A 9212-nucleotide genomic window follows, 5' to 3' on the forward strand; every position below is an offset into this window, starting at 1 on the left:
GGTTTGATAAATTCATTTCATCATGGCTGAGCTCTCTGAATATTGTCTTGTTGTGGATCTGTGAGTTAATGACCATATACTGGAAGAAGATTCTCTGCTGAGGTTTGAGTGATACACTGATCTATGAGTATAGTAATATGCCATTAAATATTGTTTTATTGCTCTATTCCTTTAGCAGACTAGTAGTAATAGTGTTTTTCTTCAGTTCCATGACCTACAGTCTAATGTTCTTGAACACTTTAACAGTGTCAGGCATGTGTTCCATCTCATTGATGAGCATTAAATCTAATCAACAAGTGGTTAATTACTTCCCTAACATTTGTGTCACTATTGCATCAGTGTAATATTTTACAGGCAGATAACTATTATATAACTCTCAGCATTGATAGCTAGGTGAGACCGATGATTATTTCTCTCTACCAGTAGCATATATAAAATCTTCTAGCACTATGAATGCTAGCCAATAAGAAAGAAGTTTCCATTGAAATGCCAGCTCAGTTTCTCCTTACTCTGTGCAATAGGGTCCTACCATAAAGTTGTGAAGAGTAAACAATAGTTGCAGTGTTTGCATAGTCTATAGGACCCCTTTGGCCTTAAACTCAAAAAGATATAACCCACTCTTGGTACTAAGGGTTTTATTTGGTAGCATACTGTATTTAGTTGGGATATTGTCTCTCCCATTGTATTGTATTCCACTGAAGTTCCTTTTATATGTGTATATATTTTAGGAAGCTACTATAGTAGTAGATTTTCATATGGTTCTTACAAAGGTCTTTAGTGTTAATTTTACCTCCCTAAATTCATTTCTCTTTCCTGCCCTCTCATCCTATGCTTCCTTTAATGCTCCTGTTCTGGTTTCTCCTTTATTCCTTTATAACCCAATTTTTGATATCCCCTTCCTTAGAAGACTCTTTCTTTTCTTATCCATACTAACTACCACTAACCACTGTGAGTACTCTAAATGAAACACATACATCTAACACATAAAAGTTAAAATCTACATTTGAGAGAAACTTGCTGTGTTTGTCTTTCTGAGTCTGAGTTACCTCATTCAAAATGAGTGTTTCTAGCTGTATCCATTTACCTACAAATTTCATAGTTTTATTTTTCTTAACAGTTGAATTATGTTTTATTTTGTAAATGTACCACATTTTCATTATCCATTCATCAGTTGATGGACATCTTGACTGTTTCTAATTATGAGTAGAGCAGAAATGAACATGAATTTGCAAGTAATGCTGTACTAAAATGTAAGTTTGATTTTTTATAATAAAATATGTTTTCTGACTTATATTTATGTAGTTTTTGCTCTGAAGTATTTATTATGTTTTGAAATCCGCTCATGTTATAGGAGATCAAAGGAACCAACATAGATGGGACTCTCATATCAAATTGTATATTTATCTATCTTGGAATTGTGCTATATTTTTAGTTTATTTTAGCTGAATATAACAGAAATTTAAATATTTTAAATATTTTTCTTTGGTAAAGTTGTTTTGTGGCTCCTATTTTGGCTGTCTCCATAATCTTATTCCAAATCTGAGAGTTGTAATTGTCTCAGGTATCATCCTACTAAATAAATCATTATGACCTAGTTATATGAATAGGAAGAAAGGAAGCATTCTATAATCCATTCTGAATCCTTCAGTGGGAGTATTTTATATTGTGACTTTAATAAGTGCTTTGCAGTCTCCAATATTAGCTAACAGAGAACTTATAGAAAGTGCTATAAGGTGCTAGCTAAACAAAGTTTAGGGCCCTATAAAATGCTTTCCCTTAGAGTATCATTTGTTAGGGAGAAAGGTGTTCTTTGCGTATTAGGTATTGCAGTGGTTTGTATGAGAAATAGCCCAGACTCAGGTGTTTAAACACTTGGTCCTGGGAAGGTGACACAGTTAAGAGAGGATATGTAATTTTAGGAGGTAGAGTCTTGCTGAAGAAAGTATGTCACTGGGGACAGGCTTAGAGAATTTATAGCATTGCCTGACTTCCAGTTCACTATGTGGTTGAAGATGTTATCTCTCTGTTTCCAGCTTCTACCACCTGCTGCCAAGCCTCCCCTACCATTATGTACTCTCCCTCTAGAATCACAAGTCAAAATAAACTCTTTCATAAGACAATTTTGTTCATGGCATTTTATTACAATGATGGAATGTAACTAATAATATAGGTATATTTCATTTTTTTTCACTTTTCTCCCTCTTCTGTTGGAAGCATAAGATCTTCCACTGATCATTACTATGGAAGGCAAATGCAGCGTTTGAGGTACCAGTCATTAAAATATAGAAGTCTGGAGGCTGGAGAGATGGCTTAGTTCCTATCAACCAAATGGCACCTCACAACCATCCTTAAGTCCAATTCCAAGGGATCTGATACCCTATTCTAACCTCCTTCCTCTGGCACTGTACATATGTGGTGCACATACATTCATACTCATAAAATCAATCATCTTAAAATATGTTTTTAGGCCGGGTAGTGGTGGCGCATGCCTGTAATCCCAGCACTTGGGAAACAGAGGCAGGTGGATCTTTGTGAGTTCGAGGCCAGCCTGGTCTATAAAGCGAGTTCCAGGACAGGTTCCAAAGCTACAGAGAAACCCTGTCTCGAAAAACCAAAAAAAAAAAAAAATGTATTTTTAAAGGGATAGGCTTCCTCCTGTTTGGAATTTTAATTTTTTGAGCATATTATATTTTAAAAATCATAGATTACTGTGTTTCATGACAATCCATGATCCAGAAACAGACTTTTGATTGGTTGTTGCTATAGTTAACTTTGATTATCTGCTTGTGGCTACTTGGCTAAGTTTGGTAAAGAGTGGCTCATTCAGACACCCTAAATTTCTGAAGTTTCTAAGAAGTTTCCTCAATATTTAGTTTGTGCATGTTATCCCTTCAGGTAGAAAGAACCCAATGATTTCCAAAGTCATTCCATATCATTTCATAAATCACTAATATGAGTTTTAATGTGATTAAGATGTATCATAACACTGTTTTTACCATTCTCAAGAAATTTTGACATGCCATAATTTATTTTCATGTAGTGCAAATGTTTATATATCTAGTGTGATTTCTCATTCAATTTTGGCTCATTGTGAATTTTAGTTAATTTAGATATATTCAGAGATTTCAGACCATGTTTTATAGGACTTATATATTCTTACAAATCTGTAATTATGTGTTTTATGCTGTATAGTGTGGTCTAGTTGATCAAGAACTGGAAAAAATGTGCATTCTGCTCTGTTGAAGAGGGGTGTTATAAACTTTAACCTGATTAATGATTAATATAAATATGATTTATATTGACATTTACAAATTTCCTGACTGCTTAAACTGTCAATTATTGACATAGAGAATCTAAGCCATCAAATGCATCAACAGTTGTCTAGTCTACTTTCACTTCTATAAGATATGCTTCATGTGTTTTGAACTCACTATTGTTACCATCATTAATGTAGAGAATTGTTATGTCTTTGTTTTCCATCTTATACCACTATTTCTGAGTATTTATCTGCTCTCTGAAGTCTGATTGTTTTAAATCACTACATCAGCTCCAGCTTTCTTATTTTTTATTTTCTCACGAGTGCTTCTTTCAAGTAATTAAATATTGAAAGAAGTAGTTACATATGCAGTGTTACCATTTTGTTGAAAATTAATGCCATGATTCAGCTACTGAGACTAATTAAAGAATTATTCATCAGTGAAATACTATTTCATAATGAGTTGCTTGAAATTAAACTACTCAATATAATAATTGATATATAATTTGAAACATTAAAACTTTATGCCAAGTGCATTCAGATATGCTGTATTTCAAGTGTCATTTTTTATTTTAGCCAAGCAAATTCATTTTCCCACTGTGTTTGATAAATGGTAGTCTTACATAAAACACTAAATGGTATTTGTTATCATTATCATTCTTCATTTCTATTTTTTAATTCTATGATAGATAGGATACTGTAATACTTTGGACCTGTATTTGCTGCTGTTTGTCATAATTATTCATGAAAGAATGACAAGTTTTGACTTTCTAATAAGACAACTGAAAAGCTGAACAGAGCAAATGTTTTCAACAAGTTGCTTGTCATTTCTTGTGACTTCCAGGGTCTATCCTATGTGCACAAATTACTGTATTTCTCTGTCTCTCTGTCTCTGTCTCTGTCTCTGTCTCTGTCTCTGTCTCTGTGTGTGTGTGTGTGTGTGTGTGTGTGTGTGTGTGTGTGTTTGTGTATGTGTTTGCCTGATCGCAATTAAAAAAACGTATCTGAGTTTCTTTGTAGAGTGAATTTTTCTTTTTCATACAGAATAGAATAAGGTCTTTTAAAAACAACTATAACAGTCTTTGTCTAATTGTGTTCAACTTGTGCATATTTAAAGTAATTGTTGACATCGTTGTGTATCCACCATGTTTAACGTATTTTCTGTTCCTTGGATATTTTTAGCATTTATTGAAAATACTTTTCTCATATACTGTGTCTGGATTATGGTTTCCCTACTTACTGTCTATTTCTCTCAGTTCCTCCTCACCTCCCCTCATATCCAGATCCACACACTTTCTGTCTCTCATTAGAAAACAAACAGGCTTCTGAAGAATAATAATAAAATAAAATAAGATAAAACAAAAATTGACACATCAGAATTGGACAAAACAGGCAGAAAGAAAAAAGCCCAAGTGAAGGCACAAGAAGCAGAGACCTATTCATTTGCACATTCAGGAATTCCATTAAAACACTAAGCCAGAATCAGTAATGTATGTGTGTGTATATCTATATCTATATCTATATCTATATCTATATCTATCTATGAGTGTGTGTGTGTGTGTGTGTGTGTGTGTGTGTGTGTGTGTGTATGACCTAGAGGGTAGGAGAGAAAAAAATACATACATAAAGAAAAGAAAAAAATAAAAAAGAAGATCCCTGACATGGTGCTATGTGACAAGGAATCTCCAAAAGTGCCATTGCATTCATTTTCTCTTGGCTACCTAATGCTGGACATGCAGACTACCCCTAAGAGTAGTTTGTTCCCCCAGTGAGAATCCATTGTATGAAACTAAATTTTCATTTACAAGTGGATATCAATTGGAGATTGCTTCTGGGTTAGGGATGGGGGCATATTTCTACTCATTTAGGCTCTAGGAACACAGCTAGCACAGACTCCTATAATCCCAGTGCCTCCTGCCTCAGTCTTTATGAGTTCATGTTATCTTTAATCATGTTGATTTAGAGGGCTTTGTTTTCTTGGTGTCCACCATCCCCTCTGGATCTTATATTCTTTCTGCCTCCTCATCTGAAGGTTTTCTGAGCCAAGAGGGGAAGGGTTTAATGGAGATAGCCCATTTAGGATTGAATGTTCCAAGGTCTCTCACTCTCTGTATAATGTCTGTCTGTGGGTCTCTATAATTTTCCTTAGCTGATGCAAGAGGAAGAGTCTCTAATGATGGCTAAGCAAGGTACTGATCTATGAGTATAATAGAATATCATTATAAGTCATTTCATTTATATTTTTGTTTCCTTTTTTTTTAGAACAACAGTATTTGCTTTTACTCTAGGTACCTGGACTATGCAGTCTCTGTTCTTGATCATCTAATCACTGTTGTGTATAAGTTCCATCTCATGAATTGGGCCTTAAATCAAATTAGATATTGGTTATTTACTTTGTTAACATTGCACTATCTATTTTTGAAGACAACACCATTGTAGATTAAAGCATTTGCAGTGGATTTTGTGTTTCCCCTTTATAATATGCAGACTATGTAGATGTAGTGTCCTGTGCCAAAGACATTAGCATGTAGGAGTGAAGGCTTTATGTAGGCAACATCTTGTTTCTCCATGCTCAATGAGCTGTGTATTGATTGTCTTCAGCAATGGGGCTTGGCTGTCAGTTTGTGGATAGCAACCTATAGTAGTGGCAACAGCTTGGGTTGTTCAGCTGAGACTCATTTGTCCAAAACCTCAGTTAGATGTAACCCAATCCTGGGACTAGAAGCTACATTTGGTAGCAAGAGATTACTAGTTGGGGCTTTGACATCCTCATTATTTAGTAATTTGATATATTTTGGGAAGCTTCTAGTGTATTATGTTTCCATACTAATGCTCAAATGGCATTAATTTTAGCTGCCTCTCTGTGAATTGTTTAACTTGCCCCCCTTTTCTCTTCACCTTTCCACTTGATACTTCCCTTCCACTACCCCCTCATCCATCCATAATTGCCTATTCCACTTCCCATTTCCAGGAAGTTCCTATCTGCTCCCCACCCACAAGTATATTACTTTCCAACTAAATTCTCTGGTTCTAAGAATTGTAGTTTGGTTATTATTGACTTGATAGCTAATAGCTACATATCAGCAAATACATATCAAATTTGTCTGTCTTGGTCTTGGTTAACTCACTCAGGATTTTTTTCTAGTTCTATTCACTTATCTGAGAATTTCATGATTTCCTTTTCTTTTTCTTATAAACCGAACTATACTTCATTGTGCAAATGTACTATGTTATGCCCAAACCTATTCTTCTTTTGAGGGTCATTTAGCTTCCAATCTGGCCATTATGAATACAGCAGCAATGGACATGGTTGAGCAAGCATCTCTGTAGTGGGATTAGGGATCATTGGGCTACATGCCCAGGAGTGGTATAGCTGGATCTTTAGGTAGATCAACCATTTTTCTGAGGAACTGCTATACTGATTTCCACAGTGGCTGTATGAGTTTGCAGTACCACCAGCAATAGATACATGCTCCCCTTGCTCCACAACCTTGATATCATGAGCTGTCACTTGAATAATTTATCTTAGGTATTCTGACCTGCATAAGATAAAATCTCAAAGTAGTTTTGATTTACATTTCACTGATGATTACAAACACTTATGTGTTTCTCAGCCATTTGAGTTTCCTCTATTGGGAACACTCTGCTTAGATCTGTATCCTATTTTTTAAGACTGGGTTATTTATTTTATCAACGTCTAGTTTTTTATATTTTGGATATTAGCCCTCTGTCAGATGTGTAGTTGGTGTCCTTTGCCATGCAGAAGCTTTTCATTTCATGAGGTCCCATTTATTAATTATTAAACATATTGAGTGTGTTAATGGTGTTCTATTCAGAAAATCTTTTCCTGTACCAATGCATTCAAGGCTGTTCCCTACTTTCTCTTCTATCAGGTTCAGTATATCTGGTTTTATGTTGAGGTCTTTGATCCATTTGGAGTTGAGTTTGATGTAGGATGATAATTATGGACCTATTGGGATTCTTCAACATGAAGACATCAAGTTTGACTAGCACCATTTTTGAAGGTGCTATCTCTTCTTCAGTGTATATTCTGGATTCTTATAAAAACTCAGGTGTTCATACATATGTAGATTTATGTCTGAGTCTTCACTTCAATTCCATTGATTTACTTGTCTGGTTTTGGGCCAATATCATGCTGCTGTTATTACTATAGCTCTGTAGTATAATTGAGATCAGTTTTTTTATTGTTCAGAAATTTTTTTTAGCTATTCTGAGTTTTTGTTTCCATATGAAACTGAAAATCGTCATTTCAAGAACTGTGAAGAAATGTGTTGGAATTTTGATGGGGATTGTATTAAATCTGTACAGTGCTTTTGGTAGGAGGCCATTTTTACTGTGGTAATCCTGCCAATCCATGAGCATGGGAGATCTTTCCATTGGATTACATTTGTCAGTTTATGTATGTTGAAGCATCTGTACATTTCTGGGATGAAGCTTACTTGATCATGGTTGATGATCTTTTTGATGTTTTCATGGATTTTATTGAATATTTTTCATGTATGGTCATAAGGGAAATTGGTTCACAATTTTCTTTCATTGTTGGATCTTTATGTGGTTTGGGTATCAGGGTAACTGTGGCCTCATAAAAAGAATTGGACAATCTTCTTTCCGTTTATATTTTTTGGAATAATTTAAGGAGTATTCAAGTTAACTCTTCTTTGAAAGGCTGGTAGAATTCTGTGCTGGTACCATCAGACTCTGGGCTTTTTCTGTTCAGAGACTTTTAATTATTTCTTATATTCCACTAAGGGTTATATTGCTTATCTAATCTTGATTTAATCTTTAGTAAGTGGTGTATATCAAGAAAATTATTGATTTGTTTTGTTTTAGATTTTTCAATTTGGTGAAGTACAGGCTCATTATTTATTTATTTATTTATTATTTTATATCCAGATAGCAGTTTCCCCTCTCTACTCTCCTCCAAATCTCCTCCCTCTCTCCACCTCCCTCCAATCCTCTCCTCATGCATTTTTTTTTCATTTTCCTCATTTTATTGAAAGCTGTGATGATATTTGAGAAGTACCAGACAATTCCATCTTCTGTCTTCTGGAGAGATGAAGGTGTGCTGGACTCCCAGCTTGGCTAGCCTTGTGGGAGCGTCAACTATACCCTCACACCAGGGTATGGAATATGTCCACCTTTTCCTGGTACAGCTGATGGAACTGCTTGGCCAGACAGTGGAAGGGGGCCTCATAATTGTCCATCTCCTTCACAGATATTTCAAAGAATTCCAGGCCTTGTCCCAGAGCCCACACCTGGGCCTGCGCAGAATCCACTGTTTGTTGGCCAGCCAGGTCCGTCTTAATTCCCACTAAAACACCTGGGAGGAAGGTACCTGGAGTCTGAACTTGGACCTTCTCCAAGCCACCTGGTGCAGCTGATGAAGGACCGCTCATTGGTCACATCATAGACAAGACACAGGACATTGGGATTCTCCCAAAATTTATTCAGCATTTCAGAGAACAGCTCCTTGCCAGCTGAGTCAAAAATGAAGAGTTCCATGCTGTCATTTGTGTAAAGAACTGGCACTGTCTTCACCACCAAATCCACACCAGTTGTCAGAGTATAGTTCCCATCACTGCGGAACATCTGCACCAGGGCCTTCTTGCCTACAGCCGAGTCTCCTGCCAGGATGCATTTGGCTGCTAACTTCACCATGGTTACCAGCCACTAGCAGGGACAGGGAGTGGAGGGCGCTGAAAGAGGTTAGGATTTGGGGTCAGCTGATCCCAGGGCCTGTGGCATTGATGGATGGGTGGATGGAGGCCGAGGTGCTAGAGTTGGGTGGACATTGGGCTCCAAAGCCCCAGGCCGGCTGTAGAGGTGCCCGTAGGGTGGGACAGGCCCAGCAGAACCACTCCCAGTCCAGCCTTCTGGTCCAGGCCCCTCCATAGAATTCTCCTCATCCATTTTTATTCAGAAAAGGGAGGACCTC

General features: G+C 36.5%; 1 pseudogene; it reads right to left on the reverse strand.

Moving 5' to 3' along the window:
• Positions 1–8388: 8388 nt before the first annotated feature.
• Positions 8389–8935, reverse strand: LOC118573602 (annotated as a pseudogene).
• Between the last annotated feature and the right edge of the window lie 277 nt (positions 8936–9212).

The sequence above is a fragment of the Onychomys torridus genome, chromosome X (assembly GCF_903995425.1).
Source record: "Onychomys torridus chromosome X, mOncTor1.1, whole genome shotgun sequence".
NCBI lineage: Eukaryota > Metazoa > Chordata > Mammalia > Rodentia > Cricetidae > Onychomys > Onychomys torridus.